This window comes from Phlebotomus papatasi, chromosome 1 (assembly GCF_024763615.1).
Source record: "Phlebotomus papatasi isolate M1 chromosome 1, Ppap_2.1, whole genome shotgun sequence".
NCBI lineage: Eukaryota > Metazoa > Arthropoda > Insecta > Diptera > Psychodidae > Phlebotomus > Phlebotomus papatasi.
In genome coordinates this window covers 31,224,709-31,244,852 of record NC_077222.1, presented here as the reverse complement: position 1 = coordinate 31,244,852, position 20,144 = coordinate 31,224,709, and the positions used below count along the sequence as shown (strand labels likewise).

At 33.3% G+C, this 20,144-nt stretch overlaps 1 protein-coding gene across 8 annotated transcripts in view; it reads left to right on the top strand.

Annotated features, from left to right (window-relative positions):
• LOC129798822 (elongation of very long chain fatty acids protein AAEL008004) overlaps window positions 1-20,144 on the top strand; it is a 110,821-nt gene that overhangs the window by 14,944 nt on the left and 75,733 nt on the right. The window contains exon 1 of one of the 8 annotated variants that reach the window (XM_055842205.1): window positions 11,240-12,121. The exons of 5 other annotated variants lie outside the window; for them this stretch is intronic. The gene's annotated coding sequence lies outside the window, so the exon portion shown is untranslated. Of the gene's footprint in view, window positions 1-11,239; window positions 12,122-20,144 lie in introns of those variants that run through there. 2 more of the 8 variants (XM_055842203.1, XM_055842210.1) reach the window with 2 other exon arrangements.

The window sequence follows — 20,144 nt, the reverse complement described above, 5'->3', positions numbered from 1 at the left end:
AAAAGTTTTTTCTTTGGCAATTTTTTTTGTGATAATATGTTTAATTTTTGCAAATTCTAAACATAAGACAAAAGGATTATTTCATTCAATTTTTTAAAATATTAATAATTTAGATCTTAATTTCGGAGGTTACCAAAATCCCAAAAACCATATTCATTGTGCAATCGTGGGAGTAGCTATGACACTTTTAAGAATTCGGTATTTTGGCCCATTCGGGATTTTGGCTTTCGGGATTTTGACCGGGACCCTTAACGATCAAAGAAAAGAACTTGTCAGCCAGAATTCAAATCAGGAGGGGAATTCTGTAACGCTCTGGCATCGCCATATATTTTACGACCCTATTATATACAGGACACTGTTTTTGTAAAGGATTCAAGTCGTCCCACGAATCCTTTTTATGGACTTGACGGATATGTTAGAGATCTATGAAACAAATCTAAAAAGAAAATGAAGGGATAGGGATATGCGTTATTCCAGGAAAATTGTCCTTGAATCCTCCTCTACATATCCTTGAGTTATCCTTTGATATTAACATTCTAGAATGTACCGTTATACGGGCTTCAGACCTAAGGCTTAGCAATCTGGCTTAATTCCTCTAAATCCTTATCAGGCGTGATTTTTTGGGAAATTGTTTTTTTTAGGATTGGATATTAAGGGCAAATAATTCAATAGATTTTGAATAATCGATAAAATTGCTTGTTATTTAGATTTTTGAGACCTTCGGGAATTGGGCTAAACCTCCAGTCTGAAGCCGACTTTATTGATATTGAACATATTAGATGAGATCATATATTCTGTCAGTAGAAGAGGTAAAAAGTTTGGAGTGGTATATCTCAGCTCCTGATGAACATAATTGGATGAGTGAACTATTGCTGGAAAGCTTGGTTCATTAGCTTTTAGAATCTGGTATATGTAATTGGCTATGGGTAAATCATGGTCATCCAGAACCATTTATGTCGAAGAAGACACTTTTTGCAGCGTCATTTTTGACCATCTACTGCTGGGACCAGGAGTGACCCACAATTCTCGCACTTGGACTGTTCGTTAGAGAAACTCAAAGGGTATAATTTGTAGAAGAAACTTTTTTTTTGGACATCTTACTTTTTTTTATTCATCGACTTTTGCAAGAATTTTAAAATGTTAAACGCAAGGAAAAAATTACAGAAATCCTTCTATTCCATTTTCTGGACAAACTAATGAAGATATCGACTTGGAATGTTCTGAGTACCCCCCCATAAGTTGATCCAAGGAATCCAAATGTCACTTCAATTTCACCCCAACGTCTATGCTTCTCCTCCAGAAACCACTTTTTTAGGAATATCTCAATAACCAGATCATCGATGCATTTCATTTTGGGATATGTTTTAGAGAGTATCCTGGCGGACATTTCATTCATACATCTCAAAGACGTCCGACCTCTTCTTCTTGCACTTGCTAATAATCTGGTTAGAAGAGCAGAATTTCTTCTGATCAATTTTCTGATCAAAGTGACAAAGTTAGCGACCTTGATTTTCTGAGTATCCCTCCAAAAGTCAATCTAAGGAATCGAAACAACACATGCATTTGCCTCTCATCCCACTCCTTCTCCTCCAGAAACCACTCTTTTGGGAATATCTCAAGAAATAAACCATCGATCCTTTTCATATTTGGATATGTTTTTGACATGGCCAAGGCGGACATTTCGTCCTCAGACACCAATATCATCCAGAAATTTCTTTTCGAAATTCCCAAGGTCAATAAATAGAGAGCGTAAGAGAGTATATTTTTAACGGATTAACACAGAATGTGGTTTATTTGATAAATCTCGAAATTTTTCACAATCCTAATCAATTCTTACTTGCTTAAATATTTTTTTTATGCTGAAATTCGTTGGTAAAAGAATTTAAAAAAATATCTTCTAAATTCCAAGAAGAAATTTCTGGATGATATTGGTGTCTGAGGACAAAATGTCCGCCTTGGCCATGTCAAAAACATATCCAAAAATGGAAAGGATCGATGATTTGGTTCTTGAGATAATCTCAAAAGAGTGGTTTCTGGAGCACTAGGAGTGGGATGAGACGCAGTTGCATGTGTTATTTCGATTCCTTAGATTGACTTTTGGGGGGTACTCAGAACAGTAAAAGTCGCTAACTTTGTCTCTTTGGTCAGAAAATTGATCAGAAGAAATTCTGCTCTTCTGATTAGATTACTAGCACGTGCAAGAAGAAGAGGTCGGGCGTCTTTGAGATGTATGGATGAAATGTCCGCTAGGACACTCTCTAAAACATATCCAAAAATGAAATGCATCGATGATCTGGTTATTGAGATATTCCTAAAAGAGTAGTTTCTGGAGGAGAAGCATAGACGTTGGGGTGAAATTGAAGTGACATTTGGATTCCTTGGATCAACTTATGGGGGGGTACTCAGAACATTCCAAGTCGATATCTTCATTAGTTTGTCCAGAAAATGGAATAGAAGGATTTCTGTAATTTTTTCCTTGCGTTTAACATTTTAAAATTCTTGCAAAAGTCGATGAATAAAAAAAAGTAAGATGTCCAAAAAAAAAGTTTCTTCTACAAATTATACCCTTTGAGTTTCTCTAACGAACAGTCCAAGTGCGAGAATTGTGGGTCACTCCTGGTCCCAGCAGTAGATGGTCAAAAATGACGCTGCAAAAAGTGTCTTCTTCGACATAAATGGTTCTGGATGACCATGATTTACCCATAGCCAATTACATATACCAGATTCTAAAAGCTAATGAACCAAGCTTTCCAGCAATAGTTCACTCATCCAATTATGTTCATCAGGAGCTGAGATATACCACTCCAAACTTTTTACCTCTTCTACTGACAGAATATATGATCTCATCCAATATTTTTTTTTTCCAATATTTCGAAAAATTTCTTAAAGATCTTTTTCTTAAGATATCTTAGAGAGAAGTAATCATTATCGCCTGTCGAGGCAAAGGGAAATTTTCTGTGTTTTGGAAAGTTTTTAGTTTTGTTCTTTGGGGCAAAGGGAAATTTTCTGTGTTTTGGAAAGTTTTTAGTTTCGTTCTTTGGGGCAAAGGGAAATTTTCTGTGTTTTGGGAAGTTATCAGTATCGCCTTTTTGACAAGACAAGATTTCCAAAGACAAAGTTTCCAAAAACAACAAAAATTACCAAAGACAAAGATTCCAAAGACAAATTGGGAAAAACAAAAGTGTAAAAAACAAAATGGAAAAAATGAAAATTCCCGATCCCGTTCCGGACACACCATAAAGAACAAGAAAATACTCATTATTTTCCTTCCCATCTTTAGCTGTTGCACTGTGTTATCGTTTCCTAATCTATAAGAGTTCTTAATCCTCCGATAAAAGTTAACTTAGTAGTGGGGGTCACTTAAAAGCCTTTGTCGCATTCTCAGATCATTTGACACATGTTGAAGAAGTAAGTGAACAACGAAGATTTGTCGTAAAATTTTTTGATCCCAAAAATTATTCTATGTAATTTATGACTGGCTGCTGGAAGAAGGATAATATATAGTTCTAATTATCATAAAATTAATGTATTATCATACTTCATTCCCTGTAATTTATGTAATGTCACAGTGATTATGGAAAATTTTTGAAAATGTCATTGACGTAAACATATTTTCTTCAGTCATGCTGTTTGTCTTCATAAAGTAATCAAAAATATTTGCCTATTCCGAATTATACGTTGATACAACAAAGCAAAATGTTTGAATATTCAAAACTTGCAAACTCAAAGAACAAAAAACGGTTTTATTCAGTTGCTTGGAGACTTAAAATTTTTAAATCATATCTACAATAGTTTTGTTATAAAAAATGAATAGTAATCAATTTTATCTTTAAAAAAATCCAAAGAAAGCCAATAGTTATTAGGTGTAAAATGCCAAAAGAACTACAGTGGTCTTTTTGAAGAAATTTCACTAGTCATGCTTCTTAGTGCTTGTTGGTGTAATTACCTAAAAATAAGAATTGGTGTTCGCACATGGGTGATAATAACTTTTGTTAAATTTTCATGAGCAGTTGTTACGTGTGCCTTTTTTTACGAGACACATGAAATCACTGCTGGAAAATATATTGAAGATTGAAGTGCGGTACAGAAGAGAAGTACAATCATATAAATGCAAATGAAGACAAGTAAACCACACATGAGCTTTTTGTGTAATTTTCATATTGAGAACCCCGCCAAATCAATAGAAGAGGATAAAGACAATATTGACATTTTATACTATACATACTTAATGTTCTACCAACGATAGACTTTACGCGTTTTCTAGCCGGAGATGAAGTATCAAAGTCCTTTCTAGGTGACGTTCACATGATTTTTGACAACTTCAAGTTCATGTGCGTAAATTAAGAAGAAACTTAGCTATTTTGTGTCTCTGTGTCTCCAATGAAGGCGAAAAAAAAATGTTGTGCAAAGGAAGGTGAGAAATAACAAAGAAGTGGAAAATGGGGAAATAATACGTAATTCTTTCATAAAAGTCAAGCTTGAACTAAGAAATCTCAAGTTCAGCACACTGTTGATGTATATTTGAATAGACAATAAGCGCTAATTTTTGACGCGACTCCAAACTCTCTGAAGATGGTTGAAGATGATGCGATGATTTTTGAGATGATGATTTGTTAAACCCGGTAAATGATATTCTAAGGTTAAATTACACTTGAATTTTGCAAACATCATTTAAGATTTTCAATATAATTTATGCCAAAATAAATAGTGGTATTGTAAATAGTCTTTTTTGTAAATCAATTTTTCGTTTGAATTCAGTTGGGATCATAAAAGACATTTTATTGCTCGAACTCAGAGATAGTGCAATATGACAATAGATAGATTTATGAATTATATAAATTTTATTTAATTGAATTGATTTTTTGAGAAGTTTTGCGGAGACGAATATGGTTCTGAAGATCCTGAATTTTATTTATTCAGCTTCACTTAAATCTGCCCGAGCTCTCTATGTGTCTATTTTAAAGTACCGTTATCGCTATCGTATTGGTATCACATGGTACTATCACATGAGTCGTTACCGGTACATTACATGCGACATCCAATGCCCCTTGTCATCTTTTTTTACGGGCAGGATATTGCGAAACAAGTTGCAAGCCTGAGGTCGCAGGCTTCCTTATCTAGCTTCAGAAGACATGCGCTTCAAGGTGGTCTACTTACTTAAGTGGTCACTTACGTCCCTTTGAAAGATAGGGCCTCATGCACAACACCTCGACATTCCACATGATCTAAAGACAACATCGCAGCACCCCCAGGGTTTTGAGGACATCGTCCACTATGTTTTTCCATCTCGTCCGGGGACGCCCCCTACTTCTCATCCCCTCTGGATTTCCCTCATACAGTTTCCTAGGCATTCTCTTCTGTCATACGGCAAATGTGACCAAGCCAGCACAATCTTCTCGCCCGAATAGAGGCCACAAAGTCGGCCTCTCCATAAAGCTTCTCCAGTTCGTGGTTCATCGTTGTTCGGAATTCCCCTGTGGTTTCCTCATGAACAGGCCCGTAGATTCGTCGTAGAATCCGTCTCCCAAAGATCAGTAGCTTTCTTTTCTCTGTGCTGGTCACCGGTACTGTTTCCAGACCAGACGCTATAACTGGCTTCAGTATGGTTCCTGTATATTTTGATCTTTGTTGACCGCGAGACGTTCCTTGATCGAAATATCGACGAGAGTGCAAAGTAACTTCTACTCCCTACCGTGAATCTCTCGTTAACCTCTATTCCGACTTCATTACCCGTCGTCAATAGCATATTAGGTATTTGTAGTCATTGATAACCTCAAACTTCGACTTGTTCAAAGTGACATTCTAACAGGATCTGGATGTTGTGACTATGCACTTCGTTTAGGTGATCTACGGTTTAGTATTAACCAAGATCTTGTTGTAGATACAAAAATGCCAAAACACGTCTAGCGTTATTTCCAAAATGTATCAGGATATAACGTCAACTAAAGCCGTTCCTTTAGTCCCCCCCGCACTTCGAACGTTTCTGGTCGGTACCTAAACCACGCGGATCAGTTCATAATGTTCCGAATGTGAGAAATTTCAGATATAGTTGTCAGAAGCTATACGCCTAGTAAATTTATAACATTTATTCTCTACGTTATACGACTAGAGTATTCAAGTTCAAGATCTCATAAAACTCAAGTTTGTAACCGTGTTTATCTGAAAAGCTTAGACACACTTACGATTTAAGCCGAGAGACGACTTAGTGGAAAATGATGCCTAACTATTATTTCGAATATAATTACGCTAAGCCGTCTCTCGGCTAATTCTCAGGTCTGTCAAGGCCCTTAGGTAGTTAGCATATTTCTCAACTGAATGCTGTTTGGGCGTATTGAAGGAGCTTGGAATTTCTGACAAGTCTAACCGGTTCCAATCGATTATGTACTGGTATCGAACCAATAATAATTAGTTTTTATCAGAAAATGAATTGTATTACTCCTAAGCTATTTTGGGCGTTCTTTTGATTAATTCAATCCGTTCAAAAAATCGGTTGTGAACCCATAAGACAAACAGTAAATGATGCGAAAGTGCTTTTTAGGTGTAGTGTCTAAGTCACGAGTAGAGCATTCCGCAAAGTCCTATGAATCACTTAATACAATTCAAACAACATAAAAGGGATTTAAACCCAACTCACTTGCATTATAGAGCAAGTGCTCTACCACTTGTTGACACATTGCATTCCTTCCAGATTAAGAAAGTTTTCAAATCAATTATTCCGTACACAATCATTAAATTTGCTTCAGATTAATGAATTTGAAAACAACTTCACTTGATGACCGATTTCGAGCAGTCTGCGAATTTTTCCTTTCCGTTTTTTTCTCAAAAGTGCTTTTGTATTTTGCAGTTGATTGACATCTTTTTCGGCTTTTGTTGAAGAGTTCTTTACGCCAGAATTCTTTAGATATTCATCATGGACCTTTGGTCGCAATCATTCAAATGAATCTCTTGGACTTTTGACAACAATTATTCTTGTTTGAAATGTCCATTGCGCACGTAATAAGAAAGAAAGAAAAAAAAACTATCGAGTGGTTTGCAATTAAGCAGCAATCTCAAAATCAAGTCACGTCATATGACTGATTCTTAACTTCCACGAGACACTGATGTATACATATATATGTTGAAATTATTATTTTCCAAACTAATATTGAGCTCAATTGTGAGACTTTCTGAGTGACTTTGTGTTGAATGCTTCAATGAGGTGTGGAAAATGTGCGTATGTAAATATTTTTGAAAAGACATTACTTGGTGTGTAGACAACAATTTGTTGAAGAGCATATTCAAAAGATATGCACATTTTAGTAATGTACTGTCTTTAGTATTTTCGAGAAAGACTCAAAGCGGAAGTTCCTCAAGGTTTTATTTCCTCATCAAAAGAGACTCAAGTGATGTTTCATTTTTCATTCTATCCATCAAATTTTGTTCAAAAAGATTGTTATTGTTTTTACAGAAAATGCTAATTCTTTTTCTCTACATGTATTTTCGCATATTCTCCCACTCATTTGTCTAAAAACTTGTGCAATGAAAGAAAACCAACAAAATGCGGAATTAACACATTAAAAAGTTTAAATATTTTTGCAAATTTTCACTCAAAAATGTATACGAGGAAGTAATTTTTAAGGAAACTTGTTGGTACTTTTATTGCTGGGAAATTTTTACAAGATATCCTTGGTACAAGTTAGCACAAAATTAATACTAGGTGAATATTTCATCATGCTAATACACTGTCATGTTTTAGGTGGAAGTGAAGTGAGAAATTTCTCAAACTTTCTTTCTCTAAAATGAAACATTTTAATAATTCAATTTTCCTTCCTGGCGGAATCTTGCTATTCTGTCGAAAATTTTGGTTTGCACACAAGTACAGTGAGGGAAGCATTTAAAGAAACAAAATTTCTGTATTAAAGAGACATAAACTTTTAAGTAAAAATTTTCTTCATGTCAAGTATATCGTGAATAATGAATTATATCATAAAAGTTTAGAACTTTATGCTATAAGTGTTAATTCTAGGAATTTTGCTAAGAAGATTTCCTGAATTAAATCATTAATCTTATCCATTTTTTTTGCTACGAAGGAATAGGGGAAATTTTTCAAGCTTTGAACACACTCTGGCTTCAAACACTATATAGTTTTTCCACATTCCTTTACTGAATCTTGCCTAATTTTTTCACGAAACGTATGACTTAATACTGTTCGAAGTCAGAGTAATGTGCGAAGCCTGAAAGCGTTCGCTATCAATTTTCTCTTAATCTTATTATTTGTATTTAAAATGCAAAGGTTAGGGGGAGGTGGGGCTACTTTGAGCTGTGGGGCTAGATTGTTATACGACTTTTTCGCCTATCTCTTAACACTGAGAAAAAAAAGAGGGTGCGATTAACATTTTTTCCTCATAACTTTAACACTTTTTAGGTGTAAAAATATATCAACATTTTTCACTTTCATTTTACACCTTTTTAAAGGTAAAATTATTATGAAAAAGTGTAACTTTAACCCCCAACACACCTAAAAAGGGTAATACTTACACCAATTTTGGATCAATACTGCAGGGTAAAATTAACATTTCCGGAATGTTATTTTAACTTTTTTGGATTTCTCTCAGTGAATGAATCTGGTCCTTACAATTATTTTATTTTGATCCACAATTATTTTGTCTATCTAAATTACATCATGTTAAAGTCCAGTTTCCATTAGAAATATGTGAAAAAATCGTATAACAATGTAGCCCCACAAGTCAAATTAGCCCCACCTCCCCCTATATCTTGATTTGATAACTCGGAGTTTTAGTAACTATAAAAGTACAATAAAACTTCTTCTTCAAACGTAAACAGTGACAAAAATGTCGCTAATTACACAGTTTTTATATGATTCCATTTTGCAAGAAAATTAACCTTTTTGTCATTGAAAAGTCTATATTTAGCTAAAATATAGAGAATTTTATCTACGACAAGGTGCTGGAGATTTTTTATTAAAAACTTTTTACCAAAGACTGTAATAAATCAAATCAAAATTACCTGACGTCTGTTACTATTTGCCCCGGTTTTTTTTGAGAATCTTGACAAAATCAACTTTGAGGAAATGACATGAAAAGCATATGTCTCCTCGAAACAAAGGATAATGGTTTTCAACAATAAAAACCGTGTTACGAATCTCACGGGTTCTATGGAAGTCAGTTAAAAAGTATAATATCCGTTTAATGAGTTTTAAATGAGTTGCTCAGAGCAAAAACAGGCTATTTTAATTGCGAAATTTTTTACGAAGTATAATTCAAATATCTTTAAATTTTCCAGTGAATCCTTGGAATATTAAGAATAGTTGTAGAGGTTTGTGAATTCCCACTAGGGACTTATGAAATGCTCGTAAATCTGAGTTTTTCTAAATTACTAAGGCCCAGCTATAACTAAAATTTGAGATAGATCAATGCAGGAGCATAACATTTCCTATGTTTCCCATATGTTTCTAGCGCGCCCAAACAACTTTTGAGTTTATTAGCTGTTTTCTGTCATTGTAGAATGAATTACCAAAAAATACTAATACAATATAAAAGCCAATTTAGTAACGAAGACGCAACCGAAAACCCCAAATTGCCAACTTACATAGTTTTGAAGATATCTCGTGAAATGTGTACGAAAACAGGAAAAAATTACACTAAAACTGGTCGCATTTTTCAAAGGTAATGTCACCCCCCTGGATCAATGCCATAGGGGCTGACTTCTTGAGAAAATAAAATTTATGGGTACCTATTCCAAAACTATGAAAACTCCAAAAGCGTTTGTAATCCGGACGGGATGGACGAGACGTCCACGAAAATCAATTTTTAGCGCATATGATATGCGTGATCTATGAGTGTCAAAACGTGTGGATTCAAAATAGGTCGGATTTCACCTAGGACCACAAAAGCTTAGATTGTAAAGGACATCTCAGTTAATTTTTCCTACGTCCTTCTAAAGTCATATTTTGCTCTAAAAAGTCAGAAAAAGTGCTTTTTTCTGACTTCCCATTTTTGGCTCTGTCGTCTTTAAAGGATTTAATCAAATAGATGAGAGTTCCATCTAAACAGAGATAAACAATTTATATCCGGTGAAACGCTTCCGGGGAAAATAAAGCGTACATAAGTGGAAAAATTTTGTAACTCAACCGTCACGTCGTTCAAATTTAAGGAGTTCAAATTTGAGGAACTCGACTGTATGCTCCTCCTAACCCACTAAAAAGTTCGTAAGAGTTTTATAAACATTTGTTCGTACATTTTTGCTGGAAAAAACTTTGATTAATTTTGATAAATGACAAAATTTTACGAACATTTTTCAGTATGTTTGCAAATATTTACGAACAAATTTTTGTAAAAAAGCCAAAAAAAATTGGCAGGTAATCATGTTACGAACAATGTTTGTGAAGAAACCACAAACTTCTACGAACTTGGTTGTAGGTTATACGACTTACGAACATTTTGTTAGTTCCTAGTGGGACTTCACAAACATTTACCAAATTTTTACGAAATATTTCTTCTAGATGGGATAATAAAATTGGATTAAATAATTATTGTTATTTATCTTATTTTTTCTATTTGTTAGAGTACTTTAAGTTATTTCTTCAGAAAAAAAGAGCAAAGTGAATCTTCTGTTATTCCACATGATGGGCAAATCTCTTTGGAATGAGAATGAAAGGGATTTAGTCTTCTATTTCACAAAAATACTAGCAATAAATCTGTGCTAATTTATTTCGAATCAAGGGATTTGTTATAAGTATGGATTTCTTAATGGAGTTCAAGTTAATAAATTAAATGTCAATATAGAAGTTTTATGGTTAGAATGGACTATGCTGAAGGTTCTTCAAGCAATTATACTACAGATTTAGTGAAATCAGAAGCATTATTTTTCCAGAATTATTGTTTTCCATTACATATTGTATCAATTTTTCCAGTCACTGTAATGTTTACATGTTATTTCCATTTCCTTTGCTTTTTTCTGAATTATTTTACATCTGAAAAATCCAGGGATTACCAGAAAATGCTATTTCAATATAAACAGCAAATCCGTTTTATCATAACAATATTAAAATTCCATTGTACAGAATTGCAATAAATATGAAAATTCTATGTCGTCACTCTTAGGTACTTATTAATTATAATTGAAGTGATTTGCCGTCAAGATAAATTATACCTTATTTTGAAAGAACATAAAATAGTCTTGTTCCTTCCTTTTAATCAATTTACAAATTAATTACTGTGATCGAGAGAGCGTGTGTATTATTTATTGTTTTTTTTCTATATTTGTTCATTGGAAAATCTCTGACAAATTTATACAGGAATTGTGTATCACAGGAGAAGTTTAGCAATTTTAATTGTTGTGTCTATGTGCATGCGAACGGAAAGTTAAATGACACGTACTCTCTTGATGAAGCAGAATTTGTCGTGTGTTAGAAAATTGTTAGAAGAATTTGCACTGTGATTATCTGAAAGCTTTTTTAGTTGGTAAATTTTTTCTAATTCAAGATTGCAATGCGTTTAAGGGAAAATTGCAGTATTATTCAAAGAGATAATACGCACAAGAAGTTGTTGAATGAACTAAAAGACAAAAGCATATTAAGTGATGAATATTATTAAAAGTAATTTTGTATTAACTTATGTTAATATGATAAACATAAGAAGTGTACCACAGGTATAAGTCCCCGTGTGATGTGACAAAAGTGGGGGAATTATGTAAAACCGTTCAGAAATTGATCGTACATTCAGTCTCAATCGTTACTTTGTGGTGTTCACTCATCAAAATCAATGTTCTTTGCCATTTTGGGATTTATTGAGTTCTATTGAGAGTGTCCAAAGGAGTTCATACATTTTTTGAAATAAAAAAAGGACTGTGAAAGAAAAAGTTCTTTATCGCAAAGTTCTTGCAAACACAAACAGACGAGGAAAATAGTAGAAAAGTGAAGTCAATCCTTGACGTGTGGATATATTGAAAGGAAAAGGATCTAAAAGGCTTGACTTTTTTTGAGTTTTTTTTCGGTGAATTTTTAAAGTGATTTTGAAAATTTGTGTGAGATCATTTTTTTTGCCTCTTTGGTGAAATCATTTTGACAAGTTTGCAAATTCTTTCGGACAACTCAAGGAGAAAATCTCTGTGAAGACGGAAGGTAAATTTTTTTGAAAATTTTTAAAAAAACAAAAAGAGAAATTATTCTTGTGCCATTTCCTTGTCTGTGAAATTTGCTCTGGTATTTATCAACCTTAATATGGTGCACTTGAAGGGAGCAAAAAAAAAATTATGCGCGAGAATTTATAAAGTGAAAAGTGGTTTTCCTTAAAATCAACTCCAGTTTAAGTTCATTGGCAATGAAAGTGTTGTTTTATCTACCTCACTTATTAATGAGTTGTGGTCAGAAGGAAGGCCCCAGAAGCAAGGTCTTTTGTAGAATTTTCTTGACAGTCTATCATCAATTCTTCTTTTCAGCGGAAGTCACTATGAAGCATATTGCTTTTTGGTCAATTCCTTTATCTTTTTTTATTATCTTTCTTCCCCACTAATTTATCTTATTCATTATATATTGGTAATATATTATCAAAAGTTGTTAATTATCAATGCGATTACCCAATAGCACATATTCGAATAAAATTTTAAATTTGCTCTTTGGTTTTAACAGACAAAAAAAATTGTGTCATTTTGATCTTTCGCTTAATGTAATTGTTAAATAACAAGCCAGTTAATAAAAAATGGCTAAAAGACAAATACCAGAGACCTTTCTATTGCAACATGATCTATGTAAAAGAATACAGGAGAAATATGTTAGTTTTACATTACGGGAACTTATGTATATACTCATTATACTCGTTTTTTTGTGTCCTGTATTCACATTGATGCTCGAATTGGAACTATCTCCGTTACAATGTCTTTGAAAAAAATAAGTTTAGTTTTATAGAGTGAATCGATTGCATTTTCAATTTGCATAATTGAATAGAGGTGAGAAAAAATGAGACTTGAGGTCCATGAGAGGAATAAATGTGTAAATGTAGCAAAAATTTCCTCTCATTTTGTATAAGTAAATTCAGCCAAATACGTCAAATAATGTATGGATATAAAATATCTTTCGCAATATGCAAAGAGTGCGTTTTATTGGATTTTTTTTTCAAGAGTGTGCGATGGCGTGAATTTTCAATTGGATATATGTTTTTTTTTTATACGTGGTAATCAATTGTGACATCAAGTAGACTCGCAAAAAGCTCACATAAAGTTTTTATCGTCCACAAAGAGAAGAAAGGATAAGTGTTGTGACACCCGCTTTCAGTCCTTGCAGTTACAATTAATTATTCGAAATTCTATCTAAAGATTTTTCGAAGATACAAACCGGAGTTATGCCCATTTACCGCTTGAACGCTGATACTCCGGCTTGGAACACTTCATATTTTTCCCTATCGCACATTTCCCGAAAAAGAGGTTAGATTCATTAAAGAAAAATTTGAAAAATATAAAATGTTCGAAGCCAGAGTATGTGCGAAAACTGAAAGTCTTCTCTTAATTGTAAAGTAGCTTAGTAACTGTGTAGTTTTGTCCAAAATTTATTCTAACTGCCTATGTCGAAAGCCTTACCGTTTGAATACTCGACAGTTTTGAGTTGTATGAAAGTCTCCGACTAATTTTTTTAAACTTCCTTTTACTTATTCGAAGATAATACAGACTGAAATTATGATTACAATTTTGGAGTTTAAATTTTAAAATCGATTAGACATAAGATATAGACGAATCAACAAATAACACAAACTTATTTTTCTAGAAAAGATCTAGGGGCAGGTGGGGCTACTTTGAGCTATGATGCTACCTTGATTTACGATTTTTTAGAATATTTATAAAGGAAATTGAGCTTTAGCGTATTATAATTTAGCTCTACAAAACATTTGTGGAACTAAATAAAATAATTAGAAGACCCAGCTTCCTTTAAAAATATACGAAAAATATGGAATATTAATGTAGCCCCACAGCTCAAAATAGCCCAGACTCCCCTTATGAAGGTATATTAATTATAAATGCTGAGAAATTCATCTGATTTCGTAAGGTTATGTTTTCGAAGTAAATACATTGTTTATCTACTACCGAAAAATATGAATATCTTTGTTGAAAAACTCTAAATTTTTCGCAAAATTTGAGGATTATTTATACACAGATAAAATATTTCGTGAAATTGATCATAAATGTTTTCAAATTCTTACTGGGGACTTATGAAATGCTTGTAAATCGTATAGTCCACATTAAATTTCATAAAAGCTCGTATTTTTTTCACAAACATTTTTGAAGATCATTTTATGTTCTTTTACACAGACTTGCTCCTTTTGTTTGTTTGACAAAACTTTACAAACAAATGACAAAATTTTACGAACCTCTTTATGTGAACAAATGTCTGTAAAAAAGCTATAAATGCCCATCAAGTTATCATGTTATGAACAATGAGTGTGAAAAGTACAAACTTTTACGACATTTTATGTAGCTTATACGATTTACGAATATTTCGTAAGTCCTCAATGGAAATTCACAAACATTTACGAATAATTTTACAAAACAATCTTTTTCTATGTATAAGGTAAAGTACCCTCACTCGACCGGGTTCCTCGATTCGACCGGTGGGTTAATTTTTGAATGTTTGATGGTCCATTTCGTCAATCTCTATGAATTTGTCACTGGTTCATATTATTCATGGAATAATTGACCTATTAATGTTAGATCATACGCTAAATATTATAGCAAATATAAATAAATTGAATAAATAAATCTACTAGTCGAATAGAGGAACCGGTCGAGCGAGGGTACTTTACCTTAATCATTTCGTTTTACTGTGAACGTTCATATGGTGTCATATGATAACGTCCATTATCGCACTTGTCAAAACTATGACGTTTTACATTTTGTCTTTGACAATGAATGACAAATCGAGCGACATTCTATCGATATTTTGTTAGTTGTATCAACCTTTTGTTCGATCTGAATGTTTTGTGTTAGCATGTTAGCATTTGATACAAGAAGCGACGTTTGCATTTGTATCGTATGTGCACCAAATAGAGGTATAACAACGGTCGATGCAGCTGATGATCCCATCTGACCAGTTGAGCATGAATTAAACCTTAAATTAACCCCTGTCTTTCATACCTTGATTTTAAAAAAAATCTTATATACTTATTAGAAAATACCTTTTACCAAATATACATGAAGGACACTATTTCGCGCTCGTAGTGGCAAACATCGGAACTAATAAAATAGTGTTGTTTTACCATCATTGAGAAAAAATGGGGTGCGATTAACTTTTTTTCCTCGTAACTTTAATACTTTTTAGGTGTAAAAATATATCAACATTTTTTTAATGTAAATTTTACACCTTTTTAGGTGTAAAATTAACATGAAAAAGGATAACTTTAACCCATAGTACACCTAAAAAGCATTATATTTACACTGATTTCGGATCAATAAATGCAAGGTAAAATTAACATTTCTGGAATGTTATTTTTAACTTTTTCGGATTTCTCTCAGTGATCTTGCTTACAGAGACAATTTCATTCGTTCTCTATGTTCGTGGAAAAATTCAGTCCTTAATTAAGGCCTATAGTTCAAATCTTAGCGTTAAGGTCTAAAGTAATACCGATAGCTGGGTTTTAATCAAAGTCTTAGCGCTAACACCTATTTTCCTGTGTCAGTCGGGATATACTATTGGATTCAAATAACTAATATCACTAATATTAACAGCGCTCATTCAGCAAATAACGTAAAACACGATTTTGCTTCCGGTTGATCTTCGATTTCAGTTCCGAATGACTCAATGACTTGGAATGATAGTTTTGAAATGCAAGAAATGTGTGGATGGTGAAAATTTTATTAAAAATTAGAATCTAACGGAAACTTTTATTTTATTTTATCTATTTGCTTCAAAAGCATCAAATTCTCAACGACTGGAAACTTTGATGTCAAAAAGGTTACTTGTTCATGCAAGCAATAAGGATCACATAGCGAAATTCCCGTTATGCAAATGGGTTGGAATGTGCGATGAGCAGAAAATGTGATGTCTTGGGAATTCCCACATGAATGACCTGAGGCATCCATTACTTTAACCAGAGAGTAGTTCTTATATTATAATTTTCTTTGAGGTTATCCACAGTGCCATATTAGTTGATATTCAAGTGGATTGCTAAAAAAAAATCGTCACTGTGGCTTTATGGCTTTTGAGTGGAAGAAAGAAAACCTATCTTCACTTAAATGAAGAATTTTGAATTCAGTCTGTGCACCATACAGAATATTTTTGCTTAAAACCTGTTTATTGATGGAAAAAAATTCAACTCGTGTTGGAGTTCCTTCTCAGCAACAGAATTTGGAGGAAAAAAAAAGTAATCTTTTCCTTATCTTAGCATAGTATATGTGACACTCTTCGGAGTATACGTTGTTTATGTTAGCAAATTAGGGAAAAATCATGAAAGAATATTACTATATAGTGGTCAGATTGTGACTGGTTTTTCAGGTGACCACATAGGTGCAAAGTCCCATCAGAAGACACGTGATAATTGTCATGTAGTCAGTATATCTAATTTTAATGGATATTTTGTTCACAACATAAGGAAACATTAATATGCATATTAGATTTTTACTTGGGAATAATCTGTGGACATTTTTCCACTGACGTCATTGTAAATATAATTCCAATCAGTATGACCATCACGAATTGCTTGGCTCTGTCAATTCTATGTGGGGGAATTTTATTGAATATCATACACTGTTTTGATTGTGTCTAGAATATAACGATAAATTTTGCATGTCTGGAATCTGCTCTTGGCTCTTCCTGATAGACACGAGAGAACTTTATAACAATTTATTATTATATAAACTTAAAAAGAAGATTGGCAAATGCAAAATTTATCTGGTTTTTATACAGAAGTAATGTGTTGATACTTTAAAGAATATTTTCTTAAAAAAGAAAATATATATTACAGAGCTATTGAACTTGATAATATTTTTAAGTTATTGAGAAGTAATTTTTTGGACATTAAAAGCAAAAAAGAAAGAGGAGTTGAAGTGTCTGATATGCCAATATCGAAAATAATAAATCGGTTCTTAATGCAAATTTAGTGCAAAAATTGGCTTTTAAAAGGTGACTAGACAGGCTATGTATATATAAATGATTCAGATTATTTTGAATTCTTTGCATTAAATTTATAAATTTTCATTATTTAATTTATGGGGATTAGAATTATTATACTTAAGAACTAGAAATTCTAAATTCGAAAACTATGTATAGGACTAGATTAAGATACCTTAACATTTTGATGTACGTGAATAATGTAAAGTAATTTTTGTGTTGATTGTGTGCAGTGTTAATTGTAGAAGAAGGCTTTCAGGCTTCGCACACGGTCAGGCTTCAAACACTTATATTTTTTCCCAATTTTCTTTAATTATTATTAATCGTATCGAGATATTGTAATACAAGGTAATCATTTTTACAATGTCCATATCCCGTGTTGGAAGAATCTGCTAAGTCCATTTTAGACCGCCCAGGAGCGCCTTCCCCGCTGTGTGGATGCTTCTTCCATGCTCCCGGAGTTGTTGGGCGTAGGCGATGCATTATATTACGTTATTATTGCATATGAAAATTGTCTAAATTAGACATTCAGATTTTTGCACCGGGAGGGACTCGAACTCACAACAGTAAAGTCGAGCCAGGGAATCGATCCGCCCAAGAGCCAACGGTCTTGCCTATTGCGCCACTGATTCCCCTGATTTTCTTTAATGAACCTAACCTATTTTTTCAGAATATATGTGACTTAAGACTAGCTTTTTAAATCGGTGGCAGCCAAAATCCCGAAAGCCAAAATCCCGAATTTTAAAAATCCTGAAATTGATGAAATTATATGGAGGAAAATGTTTAGAATAATTTCCTAAGACTCAGAAGATTTTCCTTTGCCTCCAGCAAGCGCGAGTGCAATTGTGGGAGTAGCTGTGACACTTTTAAGAATTGGAGATTTTGGCTTTCGGGATTTTGGCCCATTCGGGATTTTGGCTTTCGGGATTTTGGCGTTCGGGATTTTGGCTTTCGGGATTTTGGCGTTCGGGATTTTGACCGGGACCCTTTTAAATATATTTCCACAAGATCAGTTTAATTATAGAAACATAAGAAAAATATGAAGTGTTCGAAGCCAGAGTGTGTGCGAAGCTTGAAAGCTTTCCTCAAAAACGTAAACATGAGAGAAGCATTACTAGTTTGATTGGCAAAGTAATGTAGTTCAAAATCGGTAAATTTGAATTTTTTAGTTTTGACCAGAAATTTCAGGAATTGCTTCGCAAATTGAGGAACATACAGACCAAATCTACAATATTTAAAGTCCGTTTGGTTGATTTAGTTTAAATTTTTTGGGACAATTTTAACTTACTCTGCTACGTGTGTAAATGTATTTAATGTTTCTGTCTGTTTAAACAAAATATCACCAAATTGACCTCTGAAGATCAATTGAGCTTATAAAGTAATTCATACTAGACCTTTCTTTCTCAATCAAAACTATGAAATAATTGTATTAAAGTGATGACCATCGCAATAATGTCAGATGTTTCACATTGGCACAAATTTTATTACACTAATTATAGGGCTATGATTTTTTTTCTCCACTTCTCCTAACTCAATATCTTATGGATGCTGTAATGGAATGCTATGTGGAAGATGTGTGAAGCATGGTGATCATGAACCATTCTCAAAGTGCGATCATCGGGGCAAAATGGGTATTTCGTGTTACGAAGTTGATGTGTGGTATAGAAATGGAAATCGCGCCTCAACATCGTATCGGTGTCAATGTTAGATTATTCAACATATATACATATATTTTTGCTTTTCTGTATAACTCAATATAAAATATCGAACTTGCATATATACATATATACTTTTATATCAAACTCATACACAATTTAATGTATCACATTGGCGAAGAAGATTGTCTCAATCGTCTGACTATGTGGTTTGAAGTTGATTACCAGAAAAAGCGCGACAGGTTTACGAAGTGACACACTATATTTTTTTCACATTTATTGCTATTAAAGATACTGGCACAAGTCGTTGCATAATAATTGATTGAATTATTAGAAAGAAATTGTATTTAAGAGACCTTGTATTGCAATATATTTTTTGAGGATTTCACAAATTGATCTTCAAGAAAAAAAAAGAACTAATCACATTACTTCGAGAGTGGGTCCATTGCAGTCAAATCAATTTCACTTCGTTCACATAAGAAATGCCGACATAAGACACAATACATCTCACTTGAAATATACAGTACATAGGAGAGCATTTAATGAAAAAAGTAAAAGAAGTTGCGTTGTGGCGTATGTTGAAAGACTGTATTTGAACTTCTGAGTGCATAATTGATCGATCACGGTTGATTGGAGGTGGCAAAGCGATGAATGATTGTTGAGCGATCCATAAGCTTTTTTCAGTTGGCTTCTGAGTTGAATTTCATGACTACCAATGGCGTAATTAGGAAAATATTTTGATTTGTCGCTAATACTTTTAATTTAGGACTTGATCAAAGTTACTTTTTGTTGTTTTAAGTCGAAGAGGGAGAGCAATTTATGAATATACCTTCTAAATTTGATACATCCAAGGCTACCTTTATACCTTCAGTATCCAACCCTTAAAACAGTCTTCAGACTTGAGGTTTAGCCGAGTTCCCAAAGGCCTAAAAATCCTAAATAAAGAGCAATTTTATTAATCTTTTAAGAATCATATCATAAGAATCATTGTATTCAATTCTAAGCCAAAATTTTCCAATATATCTCTACTGATAAGAATTTTGAAAAGTAGTCATATGGGTAAGATTTACTTCTGAAGTTCGTAATACGGGCTTCAGACTAGAGACTTATGGATTAGACTTAGCGCTTATGTCATCGTTTGAATAGATCGGTTTGTGGTTAAGTCCAAAAATTTGGAGTGCAGGCTTTAGACTGGAGGTTGAGCCCTGTTCCCGAAGGTCTCAAAAATTTAAATAACAAACAATTTTATTGATTTTTCAAAATCTAATGGATTATTTGCCCTTAATATCCAATTCTAAACAACAATTTCCTAAAAAATCGTGCCTGATAAGGAGTAAGCCAGATGGCTAAGCCTTAGGTCTGAAGCCCGTATTAGTTAAGTCCTCGTTGAAACGAAG